Source organism: Balearica regulorum, chromosome 3 (assembly GCF_011004875.1).
Source record: "Balearica regulorum gibbericeps isolate bBalReg1 chromosome 3, bBalReg1.pri, whole genome shotgun sequence".
Classification (NCBI taxonomy): domain Eukaryota; kingdom Metazoa; phylum Chordata; class Aves; order Gruiformes; family Gruidae; genus Balearica; species Balearica regulorum.
The window spans coordinates 92,661,393-92,679,814 of record NC_046186.1 but is presented as its reverse complement, the minus strand read 5'-3'; the positions used below and the strand labels follow the sequence as shown (position 1 = coordinate 92,679,814).

At 45.4% G+C, this 18,422-nt stretch overlaps 1 protein-coding gene across 3 annotated transcripts in view; it reads left to right on the top strand.

Annotated features, from left to right (window-relative positions):
• Positions 1–18,422, top strand: part of MDGA1 (MAM domain containing glycosylphosphatidylinositol anchor 1) — a 144,253-nt gene that overhangs the window by 70,942 nt on the left and 54,889 nt on the right. The gene's annotated exons all lie outside the window — the stretch shown is intronic.

Genomic DNA, 18,422 nt, shown 5'->3' with positions numbered 1-18,422 from the left:
AACTCTGATGCTTTGTCAGTCCTGACCAGCATGTCATAAACTACTGGACAGTTCAGTTAAAGTCCAGCTCAACCCTGCACTCCTCATCATACCTGATCCTTGATACATCCACTCCAGTATTTTCCCACAGATCAGTTTATCCTCCCTCACAGCACTCACTACTTGCTGTCTCAAGCTCTTGCTCGATCACCTGAATGGGTTTTCCCTCTTTGGATAACCACCAAAGCCTGGTAGCAGAGCACTTGTCTCCTCTGTTGAGAGATGTTAGTTCACCAAATTCTGATGGCTGGATAAGCAGACTTTTGCTGGTGCCATTTTTGTCTTTGGAAGAAATCTTGGTGTCTCTAAGTGCCCAGAGAAAGAAGGGAAGAAGGAAGAGATATTTACGTAGGGCTGACCTTGTTTTGGATAGTCAAGTCTGAAAGATGATCCTGCTTCTCATCCTTGGGTCACACAGCAGGTGATATCTTGGTGGGAGGAAAGACTAGAAAAGGAATTAACCTGAGTGTCTCCTTTCCTGGAATAACATGGCCTGTGAATTTGGCCCCTTCTGGATCTAAAATAACATTCCACAGTCATCTGGGATTGATCTCCAAAGAATTACGCTTATTGCCCTTAGGTAGTTTTGCCACATTAAACAGCTGGTGGATTATTGTGCTTTATCTCCAAAGTACAGGGAATATTAGGTGTAATCAGGAAAGTAGAGTGATGTTCTCTTTGGAGGGGCAGTTATCATGGTTAACAGGACTTCAGGAGCCATTGCATAGTCCTAGACATAGGCATTGTCATAGGGCTGGTGACCAGCAGGTCTGGCTCTGCCCTGATCTGTAAGGCAGCCAGAATATGTCCTGCTGGGGCATCTGTTGCCCTTGTCACTTAAACTAATGTTCAGGTGGGCACAGATATGTTTTCCTATTCAAGCTCGCACACTGGCAACTGTTATTCCTGGTCACACGCTGTTGATTCATTCCTCTTTAAAATCCTGCTGAACCCATTGGCAATGCTGTACATCAGGCGGGCAATAGTCAGCATCAATTTCCCATGTTATCTATGTAGCAAACAGAAGAGCAGGGAGGAGAGGAGGGGGTGATACTGTAAATAAGTAAGAAGCATTGCTGGATCCACGCAACTGGAAATGGAAATGCATTAAACTGTTTCGATCAACTGTTGAAGCCATAGCTCAATGTCCATGCTCTTTGCTGGTACCCTGCCCCCTCTGAAACATAAGCTTGGATATTAACTGTTCCATTAAAAGTGTTCTTGAGACATGCTCCTAGCATAGAGATATTTCTGCAGAGTGGCTAGGACTGGGCTTTTGGCTCCTGAGAGCTTCCTGCAGCACTCCTGCCTATGTGAAGGGGGTCTAAGAGAAATGAGACTCACTGTGGCTAGAGCTGACCCATATCTGTGACTGAGCTGGCTTATCTGTCTTGCTGCTTGGCCATGTGAGCTGGAGTATGGAGCCATCTGCTAAGAATTTTAGACTTGGCTGGTTTCACTTCTGAGTGTATTTATTAATAGTGACTGTTTTAATTTTTAAAATTATTTTCATATTTTCATCAGTGAAGTCCAGCATGACACCCTCCTCCAAGCTGAGGAGTGCAGTTCAGGAGCTAACTTGGGGGAAGAAGGTGATTTTTCTACCCTTGTAGTGACTGGGGATTTCCTGCCCTTCCATTCATGCTTCAGTATTGCTGTTCTACAAGGTACAGGTCTTGCTCCCAACGGAGGAAATCCTCAGGCTGTACTACCAACCAGAGCTCTGGGATGTTCTAGTTCATTTTAGACCATCAGAGGCTTAAGAATGAACTGATATTTTCAGGAAGATATGTCTGTATTCAAAACCACAGGAAAACTGTGCCTTCTGCAAATTCAGTATTTGCAAACCTGGAGACCTTCGTTAGCAAAAAGAAGAAAATAATTTGTAGTCATGGGCAAGACCTCAAACTACCAGTCTGAACAAAGCATGACCTGGTTATTAGGTCCCACTTTGATGGAAATCCTCCCTATTTATCCCCTAATTTGTTGTGCAGAGGTTTGTGTGACTAAGCTGAAAGTTATTTCTGTGTTTCTATCAATACACAGAACCCCCCCTGCTCCTCCCATTAAAGCAGAAAGTTTTGTTCCTGATTGTCAACACACTTTCTGCTTGCAGTATTATGTCTAGGATTAAGTTGCTTAGAGCTTGTGTTTGTGCACGTAGCCCTGTCCTCAGCAATACGGCGTGAGGATTGCTCACTCGGCTTCCCAGAGCCTTGGCTGCTAACAAGTAATTAGAGTTGTCAGTCTAAGGACAGGCTGAAGGAGGAATCACTTTTACTCCATCATGGCTGTAAACCCAAATGGCCACGGTTCGGAGCACAGTAACAACCACAGAGGCTTTGCTGGCCTCAGATTTGTTTTACAAATTACCATCTATTGGTTCTGGGGCCTGGCAGACGGAGCTGTGGCAGCACTTACAGTGGGTTTTGAGATGGGGTTGTACCAAATGTAGCTGAAAAGAGGATGGCTCCTGTTTGTCTAAGACTTGTTGGCCCTACCCTCCTGCCAGCCTCGTGGCCTTGAGGAGCAGGTAGTCTGACAGGCTAAGGATGCTTAGCTAAAACCTTCTTCTTTGTGACCACCTTTATGTTTGTGGAGACAAGCTCCAGGACTCCCAGTGCCGCTTTTTATAGCGTTTGGTGTATGCAGCTTTGGAGGAAAACGTCTTTCACAGAGCAAAGCGGTTGTATGAATTTTGGCTACCCTGAATCTTTTCCCCTCGGTGTGTAGCAGTTAGGACTTGCTCTGCAGGACCCCGGTCTCTTCCCTGCTTGCTGCCTTGTGGGGAAGGTTCCCGTGTGCTGCCACTCACTGAGATTCGCTTGAGAAGTCTCCCTTGTGCCCCGAGAGCTTTTTGGATTTACCTCTTTGATTGAAATTGGTCTGACAGAGCATGTCTGCACACTGTGGTGGCCAGGAGATATAGGAGACTTGAGACATAAAGCAAAACACCCAGATGGCAGAGAGAATTCACAGGAGGCTGGGGAGCAGATTTTGCAAAGCTGGCATGTTCAGTCTGCGGCACCACATGTCAGATGCAAAGTACCGGGAGGCCTCCTCGCTGTGCCCTGCGTAAATGACCATGAAAGAAGAGAGGATGATACCCAGACATGTGTATAAGAAAGGTGGGAGCCCTCCTTAAAGAGGGGACCTAGGTCTGCTACATGAGATTGCAGCCTGCCTGCACTGCCGTTCAGCCTTTGTGCAGCTCATTGCTCATCTCTAAACACCTCTGCAGTTGTAACGACAGGCTGAGTAAAAGCTTGTGTGAGAGCTCCTTGCCTAGAGAGATGAATTTGCTCAGAAGAGAACTGGTTTAAATCAGCTAATCCATTTCTCGGATATTGTTGGGAGAAACAAATACACTTTCCATAAGCTGCCATTATCCTGTTTTTTGGCCAGACTCTCCAGGAAGAGCAACTTAATTTTATTGAGGGAGACAGATATCCAGTTATACAGTTTTGTCAGGAAAGCAGAGAGCTGTATAGACAGTGGACGGCAGACAGTCTTGGTCATCTCTCTGTGGACAGTTGCTCACCTACCGTGGCCCTTTCAGGGCTCAGCACCACATCTCATGCTGTTCTAATTCAGACGCTCCTTTTAAGATTTTCCTGCCATGGCAGCTATTTTCCCTGCAGGACCTAGCTATACATCAACTTGTTGGGATAAAAAACAACTCCAGAATCCTCTCAAATGCTTCGTGCTGGGCATCCTGCAAGGCTGTGCATGTTTGAGTCTCGCTCAAGCGTGTCCTTGTCTTTAAGCCACAGGAGCATACTGCTGCTGAAATACTGTCAGACGCTTTCCCAGTGCTTCCCATCTTGCCATTTTGAAGAAACTGCTTTGGTTTTGAGCCTTGTGGTTGTCTGGGTTTAGGCTGTAGGTGAAACCACTTGTATCAAAGATCTCTGAACTGCAATACAGCTGGTGGTACCCAGACTGCATCAAGGCAGCCTGCCTGGAGGGAGAGGTTGTCCTGGCTCTGCTTCTGTTTGCACGGGGATGTAACGCAGGTTCCTCTCTAACATACACTGTGAGTACTTCTGCTGCACTTACTTCCACTCAGTAGGAGGTCAGAGATGGTAAGCTTGGCACAGCAGCTGTTGTCAACCTTTCTCACCTGGTCTGCACAGCACCAGTCCAGGGGATATGGCAACTGGGACAAGGCAGAAAAAGGGCCATGGATCCTGCAGTGTGGGGTGGCAGGATATTCTCTGCCAGAGGTGATGGATGGGACTGGGATCTGATTTTACAGGGGATGCATTAGGGAACAGAGAAGATGGTACCTGCTTGTATGGGCTGGGTGTAGTGGGTATATTTGAAAGAGAAAAGCCAGCGGAAAAGACTTGGGGATAGGAGAGCTAAGAGGATGGGAAGGTTTGTATACATGTTCTAGCAAAACAGAGACCTGCTGCTGACAGCTGAGCAAAGTAGATTTGGGAAGGCATGCGCTATATGTGGTATCACTGCCATCAGGAGACATGGGGCAAGGGAGATGGTAGATGGACAGAGTTAGAAAACTGCTGTCAGCTCTCATGTTTCAAGGGTAGGGTCACAGGACAGGAAACGGGAGTGTCCTGTCCCTATCAGATTCTGCCTGTCTGTGACCAGGACGTGAGCATGTTGAGTGCCCAGCTGTGGGGAGAGAGATGCCACGGACCACAACTCAATAGGGGAACTGGGAAGATACCAAGCAGGCAAAAAAAGCAATTCATTTTCTCATGATACCTCAGTCTCTGCACAAGAGTCTGAGGCAGAGAGAAGTGAAAGCAGCCGTCCACACCTGCAGGGGAGCATAGGACATCACACCTGACACAGACCTGTGCCAGGGGAGCAGAGAGGCTCTTTTCCTCCACCTTCTTTCCCAGCAAAAGCTATGTGGTGCCATGGCATTGTGTCTGTGCTTTTCTCCCATGGTTTTTGGGCCATAAACCATGCCAAGCAGCACTTATGAGGGTGCAGGAGCAGGCTACCATGCTATTGCTCAGCTGCTCCCGGCACACTGGCACTAGAGCAGAACTATTTTCTCCTGCCCCACTTGAGGACTGTGGCAGGCACATGGAGGCAATGCACAGAGGAGCTATGGCACTTTTGAGGAGGGGGGTTATGCAAGAAAGACCTTGAGTCACTCCTGATATGAACAAAAGCTCTAGTTTGAGCATCGGGACGGGGGCGGGGGGGGGGGGAGAAGGGGGCGGTAATTAGCCGTGACCATCCTGACCTCAAGCTCTGAAACAGCATCAATTATGTTCACTCCTAGAGGGAAACTATTTGAATGTTAATTAAATTTCAGAGGTGCTCAGGCTTCTCTACATCCCTTCAGGTCTTCCTGCTGCCAGTTCTGTGATGGGACACTGTACTGGGAGGCTGAGGGTTCAGTTTTTAGGAATGGCATAGGGGGCTTTTGGAGCTTTCTGTGGGAAAACAAACTCTTCATTTACTAGTTTGTGCTTTTACACTTGGGCCAGTCTCTGAGAAACTATTTTTTTGTTTCCTTCAAAGCCAGGAAACAGTGTTTTCTCAATGAGCAGAGATCACATTTCCAACGTGCACTCCTCTCACCCTATTTCACTTCATATAGTTCCTGATTTCTATTCCTCTTTGCCTCTCTATTGCAAACACAAATAAGCATGTGTGTGCACATGCTCCTACCTCATTTCAGCTTTTGCTTCTGATTCAAATTTAATTGGCCTGCAGGACTTGAGGTAAAACAGTCAGTTTTCTTTTATGAACCAGCGATGAACCTGCAAAGCCCTCATTGGTCCCAGGAACTGACAGACGTGCCTAAATTTCCTAGTTGCATGCAGACCTGTTGCATTTTGTATGATTTTGGAGTCTTTGTTTCTAGGGTCGTGTATGATCGCAGGAAACCATGGAAATTTTTCATTACTGTTGACCGGGAGGAAGCTGACTTCTGAGACTGTTTGCTTGTTTGCCAAGCTGCAAGGGGATGAATGAGATGTAGAAGAGACTGAAAATGACTCCATTTATGTGGCAGAGAAGCATCTGGGATAAATCCCTGCTGGCTAAAGAAAGAATGGCAACTGAAGGCCATTCCAGCTGACCCTTTATAGGCTCTTGATCTGTTGTGACCTGCTCTCACATCTGATGAAATGAGCGTTGTAAATCTCATCTGTCGCAAATATGCTACAACTCTGGGCCCAACTCAGCCAAGCATTTGATGGGAGGAATTGGTTGGAGTGCCAAAACTAACAGGGGTTCCCGACAGTGGCTGTGATTGAGGTCAAGCAAGCAATAAACAACAGTGGCATTTGCACTGAACAGGGATTTTCCTTAGCAATTGCTGATTGCAAAGAAATGTTTTACTCTCCTAATCATAAGCTAGAATGCAGTAGCTAATAACAACTTAATGCAATATAGATGGGCTTAATAGTGCTAGGTCTGTTGAGATTTTCTGAGCAGTTCGTAGCTTATGCAAAATATAGGCCCTTTAGGCAACATTTTGGTGTGCTGTAAAATGGGCAACTGGGGCTTGAGGAGAAAGGAGCAGCCCTCCATCTAAGGTGGTTTGCTGGAAAGAGCATAATGTGTCTAAAGGGATGAGAAGATGGTGGCAATTGGCTGGGTCAGAGAAAAACAGAGCAACACTCAAAATGGGATTTTGTGGTTTGGGGATTTTTCTCTTCCCCTTGGGCTACTTGTAACGAGGCCTTGCAAAAGTCCAAGTTTATGCATGGAAATAGGCAAGTTTTCAGTCTGATTAGCTTTCTAGGAACCAATTCACGTGTATAAATGAAAAGATGCAAATGAAACTACCTAGAGGTTTTAAAGAGAGGAGGAAAGAGAGTTGGGTTTTGTGATGGGTTGTTGGTTTAAAAAAAACCAAACAAACCCAAACCAAAAAACAAACGTGGAGAAGCTTATGTGCTCCAATCCGCCTACCCAAAGTGCTGGGACTTCAGCTTCCTTATCCTTATGAGAAAACAAAAGCTCTTTGAATCTTGTTCTAACTATTTTGTGCTGTTTGTCTAGACAGGAGAGTTAGTTATATGCCAAGCATAGTTTGTCTCACTAGTGGAGCTGAGGAACAAGGTGAGTTTATCTTTGTTGATCTAAACGTGGATTATTTGTACAGTTTCAGTGCAGCATCTACTCACAGACTGAAGTGACGGAGAACTGAGTGTGTGCCTCAGTAACTCATTCCTGAATTTTTTTACTCTCATGGTTCAGTTGTCATGACTTAATCTAAGCCTGTTTCATTTTGGTTTCCAACTACAAGCTCTGTTTATGCCTTTGTCTTCTCACATAAATAGCTATTTGTTATCAGCAGTCTCTTTCTTGTGTAATCTCAAACACCAGAACAAGTAATCTCTTAGTCTTTTTTTCAGTATGCAATCCAGAAAGAGTCTCTTTTGCCATTTGCTGCAAGGCATGTTTTCCAGCCCTTGATTCATTTTTATAGCCCTCTTCTCATTATTTTTTTTTTTCCAACATCATTCTGGCAGCATGGTCACCTGTATTAAACAGATTTTCAAAAATGATCTCACCAATGCAGAGGTGATGCCCATCTCACAATACATTTAGTAAGCTTTGCTCAATCATCCAAAGATTTGGACATCTTTGGAGTACAGAATTAAGCTGAAAGCTGATGTTCACTGGGTTACGTTGACTCTGGCTCCTCTTGGAGTCATTGTCTCTTTTCTAACAAGAGTGATGCGTTCTTTCGTCAACAGTTTTCTTTCCAGACCTTTACATTAACCAAGATAAATTGAATGCAGTTACCTTAAGCCTATTCTATCAAACAAACCAAGTTGTCCTGTGTTGATGTATCTCTGTAGTATGTTATTTACCTGCTGCATATTTTGTCCTCTTTTGTATATCTTATCCTGCCATAGGCACTTAAGGATGGTGATTGTCATTTATTGCACATTAAAGCACTGCCTTTGTGTGGAGAGAAGGAAGCAAAGCACGAGCCACATCCCAGAGTTGTGCCAAAGTCTGCACCCAGTCACCCCAGCTGCAAAGGGATGTAAGGTCATTCAGACACAAAATGTGGTTATTTGTGATGTTGGCTACGCAGCCTGAGCGGGGGACTTTATAATTGATATGCTTTAGCTATGCTGACCTGCTGGCTGGATCTTTGACCTTGATGAAGATGTGAAATAGCATCAGTTTAAGAGGTTCATAAGGGATCTCACTAGAGAGGTCTTCCTAGAGAAGGTCTTCCTTCTCACTAGAGAGATCTCAGTGGTGCGTGCACCCGTTTAAAATTTCTTTTTGAACTCTTTCAGTTAATGTGGTTTTAATCTGCTTAATGTGGGTTGCATTCGAATAGTATTACATCTTCAATTAGTCTGTCGTGTGGAAGCAAGCCAGGATCTTTCTAATGCCTGAGGATGTTATGACAAGATAGTTACTTTTCTCGTTGCTTTCTCAAACGCTACCCAGTTTGTCTGCCAAGGACCCCTAAAACTATATTAATCATCATTCATTTTCTAACTTGTAAAGTTGCATCCCACATTCATCTTCCATGAGTTTTTTTCTGGAATCAGTGAGGAATAAAAAGGTTTATTGCTGTTTGTTCTGAGGTCTCCTCTGCTTATATTGACCCAATTGGTTCGTGTTTGTACTCCCATAGGCAATATATGCATGGAGGATACAGAATAATTTTATCTCCTCTGGTGTTTGCAGAATGCTATCACCAAGTTCCCCTCAAAGGCCTGGCTAGATGAAGTTTCCCCCCATCTTTTCCTATTTTCTACGGCATTTTTAAGATTTTTATGATCTTTTGTTAGTCTGTTGTTCTGCCATTTTTGCACTGATGAATTCAGATCAGGGTATACAGATCCCACTAGAGCCTTATAAACAGGACCTAGAGGAGCCTGTCTTTCCATCGTCTCTGGCTTTTATCACAGATTTAGCCACATGTATTCCCAGATTTAAGTCCACGCAGGTTATTTCCAGTGCTGTACACAGAATTATACTCTCTCTCTGTCTGCCCACTGCAGTGGGATGGCTCAGCATTGCTGAAACTTGTTTAAAATGTTCTTTTCACCTGGGGTATCTGATTCTGGGAGGTGTTATTATCTGTGACTGAGAGGCTGGAACGGGCCGTATGCCACGTTACAGTGTGTGCTGCCGGAACCCCTCAGGCTGATAATTGCTGATGGACTGACTCAGACTAGGATCCACCTTCAGATCTTGATGCAGTGGGTGAGAATGAGGAAGGTAATGGCCTTACTTTTTGTGTCCCAGGAGAGGTGGGAATGTGAACGACAAACTGTATGGAACCAGCTTCAGGCATTTATTTGTTGGTCCAGGCATCAGGAGAAGAAATGGAGTGTGTACTTCCGACTTGTCATGCATATCACCTTTGCTACAGCCTAAGTCCTCCTCAGTCAACATGAAAAAGTGTCTGTGAGATAGGCATGTGCCCGCATTACAGGGATGCTGCTCCTCCAAATGGTTCCTGTGGTGCTGGCCCAGTTTGAGGTCAGCCACAGAAGCAGCCTGGGAAATCAAACGTCAGAGCAGATTTATCCAGTGAGCGGGACTGTTAATAAATTTCCCTCTCCTGGTCCAAGTCCAGAGGAGATGGGACAGAGCTGATAGCCAGATGGGGAGGTCGAGGGAGCAGACTGCTGTCCTTGAATGATTGCCAGTTCTGTCATTGGCCTCCTTCCTGTGCCCTCTGCTGCAGAGGAGACCCCGAGCCCCAGAGGGTGATTTCTGGGAGCCCACAACACCTGCGGCTCTCAGAAGTGACACTGCTCTTCCTAATGCAGGGGGAGACGAGAGCTGCAGGGCCGTGTCTGCTTCAGCAGCGAGGCTGGTGTGCTGCTGCTTCTCTGGAAACACAGTGGCGATGTAGAGAGAAGACATGAGGTTTCAAGGGGGAAGAAAGTCCTCCATAGCTTGAGTCCATGCCCTTCTCGAGATGGGTGGTATTATCCAGGCCTGAAGAAATGGGACTGCCAAATCCTCTGCTGTTTCCATAGGTGGTTAACAGTTTTGGGAATAAAGTGTAGGGAGATGATTCTCTGTAACTAGCAATCTGCTGAAGGTACATTGATGAAAAGCTGTGACAGTTACTGATATGACAGATAAAGCAGTTTTTTCATAATTAATTGAGGTGGACTTGGACACAGGCACTTACGAAATTCACACATTTTAAATGCATGCAGGTAACAGTGTGAAGGATGGAGAGGGAAGACAGGACTTGTAGATGGCAGAGATGGTGGTTATGTGGCAGCTGGCTTTTTGTAGCCGGTCACTTTTCTGAAAGGCCTCAGCCATTTCATCTGTTGGGCCGCCTGAACCTAACCTCATTTTTCCATCCTTTGCCCATGACTGATTTGATCTACCTTGATTCATCTGAAGATGATGATGACAATGATGAAGAGGTAACCATCCAGATAGTGACAGCAAAAATGCTTACAGTAAAAAATGTTCTTGCCTCTCCTTTCTCTATGCTGTATATACTCATCCTGTGTTTTTAAGTTGCATGCATTTCTTAAGTTCCTGTATGCACCACCCCCCTTGTTACATTAATTCTTAGGGAAAAGTTGCTTAGATATCTGTTGACCTCAGCTGCTTCATCTATGAGACTGAACGTTTGCCATAAATCTTTTAGTTTGAGCATCCTTTTCAGCCTTTCTCTGAATGGTTACGTTTTCATTGTCGTCATCTTTCCCAGATGAATCAAGATCAATCAAGGGTGAGGGATGGAAAAATGGGGTAATGATGACAGTTAGTGGAGCAGGATGTTAAGCGATTGGCAGCAGAACTCTATGGCAGCAAATAAAGAAGTGATGGACAACTGGGTGTTGCTCTGTGCTGAGTTCTTCCTCCTTGGTCCAAATTCCCTACTAGGCCTGAAGGAGAGGCTGAGGAAGAACCTGGTTTGTATGGAGAGGCTTGTCCTCTTTCCACTCTGTAGATAAGTGGACAACCACTGTATTAACTCTTCCTGGTCTAGCATTGCCTCATGTCCTTTTTGCTTACTAGTACAGACAAAGAATTAAAAGTAAACATATTAAGGAGTGCTGGTTAATATTTGGTTATCATAATTGCCTTGGATGGCCCTCCTTCCCCTACCAGGCTCTTTCTGGCTTGGATCTCTTCCCTTTCCAGCTCTGATCCCACCACCCCATCATTAAAGCAGGTCTGATTTTTGTAATCAAGATTTCTGCTTTTGGCTATTCTGCTTCTTGTTTTGCCTGCCAGTTTGGAAAGCAGCTGTGGAGGGATCATCTAGTGCTCCCAATTTAGCTTTCAAACTGAAAACAGAAGGTGAGGTAATGCTGTAGCCCAGCTGTGAGCAGAAGGCTCTGACCACCTGTGGCCCTGACAATCATTGCATTTCTAAAGCAGGGACTCTCCTCCATTTTGACAGGATTGCAGTTCTCAGAGGCACTTTCTCCTGCAGCCTCCTTGCTCTTAACTTTTAGTTCTTCTATTAAAAGGGTCTAAACATATGGAGGTGATTGAATTGTTCAGGCAGCTGGTGATGGAATAGGAGCCTGTTGCTGTCAGATTGCTGCTTGGAGTCAGCAGTCACCTTGGCCTGGTAGCCCCTCTGGGTTGTAGGTGAGATACTCCATAGGAGACAAGGGAAAACTCAGTTGATTCCTTGTAGGCAGCAGCTGCATACTCTGGACATGAGCCCTAGCAGTGGCACTAGTTGGATGCTGTCTGGAGTCCAAAGATTTATCATTATATTTGCAGGCTGGTATCTTGTTTTCCTTCCCAGGGTAGCTCTGTTGCAGCATGCAGCAGCTTAAACACAGGAGGTGTGTCCTGTCCAAGAGCTGGACATGGTGCCCAAATTTCAGATGCATGTTCTGACTCTGCTTACCAATGAACTGATTAAACAAGGCACTGAGAGCTTGTGGACAAGTTCATATAGAAGGGTGGCACTGGCCACTTCTGTGCAGGTGTCACAAAAGCATTAACTTCGGTCTGCATTCATTCTACCTAGCAGAGATGTGAGGGCTGGGATCACCATAGGCTCCCTGTGCAGGCACAGGATGGAGAGGGGTAATGCCAACTAGGGATTCCTACTATCCAAGTCATCCTCTGGAGATGTCCCTCTCACTCAGTGGCTTTGGAGGGAGGTGGCATTCCTAACTTGGGTGCCTCAAAGAAGAGCCTGAAGTTAGATGGGATAAATTTGGGCTTTAAAGCCCTGTTCCAGCTAGCTCCAGGTTTGCTGTCAAACTGGGAGGGGGGGATGATCTGTCCTTTCTTAGTTGTTCCAAGTTCTCAGGAATGTGGAGGGCCTATCCTAGGACAACAATTACAGATTTGCTGTTTTCCCTCTATTTTCCCTTCTTTACACTGTGGATGGAAGCATAGGGAATGCATTCTGCTGCAGTGGGCCAAGCAGCTCATGCTCTGCTCGTGAGGTTGCAAATGGTACCTGTTGATCTCTGCCCTGTTATAGGCTTGTCTCTGCCAGGCACGTGAGGAGAGTCAGAGCTGTAGAGTCAAAGTTTCTCTTCTATTTGATCCTTTCCCAAACTCATTGCATGTGATTCCTCTGGTGTTTAAAACTCTAGGACAGTGTTTCTGCCCAGAGAAAACAAAATCTGAATAGGAACTAAAGCTGTGCTTCTGCCACCTGAAGAGCAGAGGAAGGAAAGAAAGGAGAATTGTAAAGATATATATACATACACACATGTGTATATAAAATGTCAACATCATCTTGTAAAGGACTTTGGGAGAGGAGAAGAGAACTAAGAATTCACTCCTAGTATTTGTTGAGGTTGTGGGCTACAGAGGATAGGACAGAGTTGATTACTAGGACATAAAAACACCTATGGGGAGGACTTGCAGTAGGCTTAAACTGCAGCAAGGGAATTGGGTTAGATGGTAAGAAAAACTACTGATAAACTCTGAAGTAAGAGGAAAGATGTGGATTCTCTGTTTTGGAAGAAGAACCTCATTTAGTTCTTTTTTGTGGGCTGATTTTTTCTTTTTTTCTTTTCCTTAGTTTGCTCTGGCAATGAGTTTCTTTATTCCCAGAACTACCCAGCTGAGTAGCTCACCTATGAATTATTGAGTAGTAAGATAACTGGTTCTCTGCCAAAAGCTAATGCATATGGGATGCTTTTGGGGAAAGAGTATCATTGGCTGACTGTTAGTGAATGTTTGTATCTAAACTATTTATATGCTATTGGGAATGGCATGTCGCTGCCAGCCCAATTTGTTAAACAGAAGCATGTAATAATGGATGCATGGTTACGAGCTGACATCTCGTTATCTTCTAGAAGACAGAGGCAGAACCTGAGCAGAGAATTGGTGGTCTGACACTGCTACACATGGAGGTGTCCCCTCCTGTGAGTATGCGGGTGGGCGGGAGAATCCCAGATCTACCCTAGCTGTCATCCTGCTTCACCATGCTATAACTAGCAAAATTGACTGTGAGTTAGAGATGATATTTTTATGTTAGTCTGTGGCGAAAAAAATAAAAAAAATCTAGATTTGGGTTATGCCATTGGTCTTGTATTAGCTCTGAAATGCCCACTCTCTCACCCTCTTTATTTCTCTTGTGCAGAATTTTGCTAATTGGGTGGTATGTGGGTGAGAGGAGGATTATCAGCATGCATTTCACATACAAATGTGTATGTGTACGTCCACCATCTTTTCCCACTTATCTTTTTCAATTAGAGGAGCATAGTGTTTTGAAACAGGCACTTGAAGGTAAGTGAGGCATGGGAATGAGGTAGCTTTACACTGTAGGAGAATACTTGTCTTTGTAGTATCTTGTTAACATGAATTAATTGGGCGGTGAGTCTGAGCGGAGTTCCAGCATGTCTGGGACAGATTTTTTTTTGAGGAGGCATATGTGTGAGGCAGAAGGTCTGGAAATTCCCACCCAGGATGGACTTTCTTCAAAGCACTCCGTAAAGTGAGCTAGAGGTCTTATGTATTAATCAGCACAGCTCGTCATGCAGAAGAGGAAATCCTTTAGTAAATCCCTCTTTATTAAAACAAGGTGAAGACCGGTTGAGCTAATTGGCTTGGAAAGTTCAGAGAAGAAGAAAGCAGAAAAGCTGGTAGTGAATACATTTCATTTGCTCTTCTTTTAAAAGCAGTCAGCTAGTGCAGAACTAAGCTGCCTCTGCTCTGAGCCCTGCTTCTCTGGTCCCTCCACTTGTCTAGAAGAAAATGTATTCAAATTTGTTTTGTTTGAAATAACAATACTTGCAACTTGGCTTTCAAGCACTTTGCAAAAAAATACGCATTTTATCTCTTTATACAGGGGGAGGCTGAAGTGCAAAGGCAAAAGGGTTAGAAGATGAAAGAAAGAGATCTTGGCTTTTAGCTGAAGTAGGTTGAGCAAGCCTTCCTCCATCTCCCCTCCTCTAACTATTCAATTATATCATCTCTCAGAAATAAGCCGATGAGACCGGGCTTGTAAATATTAGTTGGATATTTGTCTCCACATGGAAAACTGCTAGAGCCTAATGTGCCATCTTGGGGTGTGGGTGCTGTTGTGAGGAACAGAATTGCTCAGCTGTGATTTCCCAGCCTTGTGACAATAAAGGAGCTTCCCACTTGCTCAAGTGGAGAGCTCTGGTCTCTCCAGGAGCTGAAACCACGGAGTTTCTACCTGCTGTGAAAGCAGGGGTGCAGTATCTTTGATGCCTGTGACATCTTTATTGCCTCAAATTGTGGGACCAGGGACTGGATAAGGAAGGCACCTTTTGCTGGGATAGCTTTGGTTGTCTAGGGAAGATTAGGGAAGACTGCAGAAGGGTGCTTATCAGAATTTAAATGGATGCTGGATGGGGTCATATAGGTCTCGTAACGCCCTAATAGCAGCATGTGCTGATTTGCTTTTCACAGAGAGAGAGATTACTGCCTGGTGTCATTAGCCACTTTGGATAATGAAACACAGCTAATAATTGTAACTAACCAGAAGATGCAGTCTTTCGTACCAGGTTATCTGTGTGTCCTTTGCAATGTTAATCCAGCAAGTGAGTGGTCAATTAGCTCTCACATGGGTGATAAGGTGAACGCTACAAGCAGGAGTCCCTCCAGCGTTGTGATTGCATGGCTAAGCTTGGAGGGGGAGTCATTCCGCAGAGTGGGATGAGAGCTGCTGAAAATAAAGCTGCTTTCTAATCTAGCAAGGCTTGCTATCTGCATCACTTGTGTTATGTGATGCACTTTCTAGATTTAAATAAAAATGTAAATGATGACTGACTCTGGAGGGCAGAGGGTGTTTTTCACAGGGGAGGAAGCCTGGACTAAGGACTGAAGTGTGAGTCAGGATATAGAACTCCTGCACTGCTTCTGTCTGATGCTGCCAGTTCGTGCGACCTCAGGCAGGCCATCTTTCTGCTTGTGCCCCTCTTTCTGCCCAGATATTGCTGTGCCGTGGTGCTCTTTGCAGCAGAGGATGCATTGTGGGAAGTAAATCCCTGTAGAACAATGAGAGTGCAGCAGCCCATGGCAGCTGCATAGACCAGCAGTACAATGTGGGCAGCTGACCACCTACAGCGATGGCTGTTGTCAGTCGCTGGTCAGAGTGGCTACAGAGGGGAAAGGGTTGCCTGTGAGTCAGGAAGCAGGTTATGAGTGAGCTCCTCAGCTCTGACAGTCCTTTCAAAACAAACCAGCATTTGGGAATTGACCAGGATATGCTATTCGGAGTCTTCAAACTACTGTGGGAAAGCAGACTTTGCATGTGTCTTGCATAGCAGTGTTCTACTGTGGTGTCTAGGATTTTTCGACCTTCTCAATTCTTGACTGAGCTCTTAATGCGAGGTCTGTTCACTTGGTGTTCTCCTGTTCTGCATATGTTGGTTTGTGTTTAAGCTTGTCACTGATTTCTGTGCATCAGTCTACTCCAATCAATATGAGCCTTTCTTTGCCTTTCATCCATATCAGATTGAGCAGCCTCATGACAACATGCCCATTTTTTAAAGTGGGGAAAAAAAAAATCACTTTTTTTTTTTTTCTGTATTTACTCCATAAGTGAAAAACTTTCTGTAGTGCATCACTGCCATCCTGGGATGCTCTGACTTCATCGTTGGTGAAAGAAGCATCTCTGCCTTCTGTAGGCATCTGAATTTGATGGGAACCTGCAGCCATCAGACAGCATCGCACAGACCACTGAGTGCCCCTTCTTGAGCTGTGCTCAAGCAGGACAGCACAGTAACAGTGAAAGGAGTTCACTGCACAACAGTGCAGGTCTGTCCTGCAAGAACTTTGGCTCTTGTAAGGAAGAACACTTCTCTCTTCCTCAAGGCTAAAATAAAACCAGACTTAAAACAAATAGTTACAGACTTGACCACAGCTCCACAGCTCCACAGCCAGTGCACTTCTCACTCATCTAGCAGGATGAGCATTTCAGTCCTGGTTATTTTGAGTAAAACCAAGAAAATAAGAGGTTACTGGGGCACAAAGCAACACCCCTTGACAGCTGACATTTCTCTGTTGTGCTTCGCTCAGTCTTGCCCTTCATCATCGTGAACACCGTGCTAGCTTAGCAACCTTTCAGTGCACAGCATCCGCTCTGGCTCACAGCAAGGGAGCTGCCTACAGCCCACCTTTGCTTTGGGGTGCCTGGCATGCTGGAGTAAGTCACCTGTGTTTGGCTGATTTGATTTGCTCCTAACGAGCAGGTGAGTGTTTATGTTTTCTCCTATTGCACAATAATTCTGCTGTGAAGGTAGGCTGCCTTGCCTTGTGTTTCATAGCAGCTGCATCTTAACAAGGTTGCTGGAGGAGCCTTGCTCCTTCAACATTGCCTCAAACGGTAATGTGCTGCCCTCTTTCACCCCTTTTGTCACTCCTCCTGCCAGCTAGCTCTTCTAGAGCTGAGCTGTGTGCTGAGAGAAAACAGTAATTGTCTATATTTGTTTGCTGTGTTTCTTACCAGGGGATCCCAAAAGCCTTGTATATGCAGACAAGTTTTTTACCTCCTCCTTGAAGCGTAGCACCCTGCTGCCTGCAATGTGGCTGCTGCTTAAAAGAGCACTTCAGCTGCATGCACTGGAATTCAGGAGAGATACAGAAAGGCATTTGAGGAGCTCTAGACAAGGACCTGCCTTTGGAACTGGGCTAAAAACTGGGGCTGATACCCAAGTTCCCCAAAGAGCACCATGGCAGCTTAGTGATCCAGAATAGCCAGATACTTCTTCCTTACAGCCAGTAAGGATGCTTCTTCCCTGTGGGTTTTAGAGACACCTGGAAAATCATTATAATTTCCTGCAGCTCCCTTAAGGTGTCTGTGCAGAAGTCAGGTTGGAGGTCTCTGCTCCGAGACAGCCACTCTCTCAGGTGTACTGGAGCTGTTCAGTTCCCAGTTCTGGGTAGCTGGAGCACAGGCTCATTTAAACAAGCTTTCCTTTGTGTTTAAGCCAGGGATGAGAAAAAGCTGTGTTGTTATCTGCTAGGATTTGCAGACTGAATCCCTGTCTTGGTGGTGGGTCTCTGTTTTGTGTACAACCTACTTAAAGAAGTGTGGGGTCTCCAGTAGGCGTTGGAGGCCAGAGCTGATGTCTGGCTCTGTAATTGCTGTTGACCTTTCTTTGCTTTCATAACCACTGGCAGCCTTCAGGAATAGCGGCCCCTCGGCGTAGTACTGCATGTTTTGCAGTGATGATATCACCTGCTTCAGCTCGCTCTCTCCAGAAAACCCAGGGGCTCCAGGACTACCTGCAGAGTTAATGCTCTTTGGGTGTTTCCTAGTGCCAGAGACAAGAGGAGAAAATGTAATCAGTTTTTACTGTATAGGCACTTTCAGACATTCCCTTCTCAAGGTGATAACATAGGCCCAGAGCCTATCCCAGTGCAAATCAAGTAAATCCCATTTCCCAGCTGAAGAACATTTAATATCTTCTGCATCCTTAGCTGCCCTGCTGTTCCTGTGACCTAAGGAAGCATCTGGATTGTCCCAGCCCTGCTCCTCTGTGACCCTTTACCAGCCCCAGAGGCTACCTCGGTGAGGTCCAGGGGGGCACTTTCCTTGCAGCGTACATCCTTGCAGGGGGCACTTTCTCCAATTTCAGACCTTTTCTGTTCCTCTGTCCCAGCTCCGTACACAGGCGCTGCTCGGTGCAGTGAGGGAAGCTGCTCTCCCACTGCTCGCTCTCCTCCTAGATTGCTTTGAGTACATCTGGAGCTGCTGTGCCACTTCTTTTAAGCCTTCCTTTCTCTTTTTCTCTCCCCTTTTTCTCTTTTTTTTTTTTCTCCTGCATCACCAGCTGGCCTTGATTATAATGTGAGACCCCACCGGCTTCAATTAAGGAGCAGATGTGACCCAAGAAATGGGATAGCAGCTAGGGATGGAGATGACACATCCATGGCACTAGGTCTAATCAAACAACTTCTCACATTATTCTCGCTGTGAGGTGGGAGACGTGTGAGCCAAAGGCAAGTCAGCACTTGGAGCACCCGCAGAG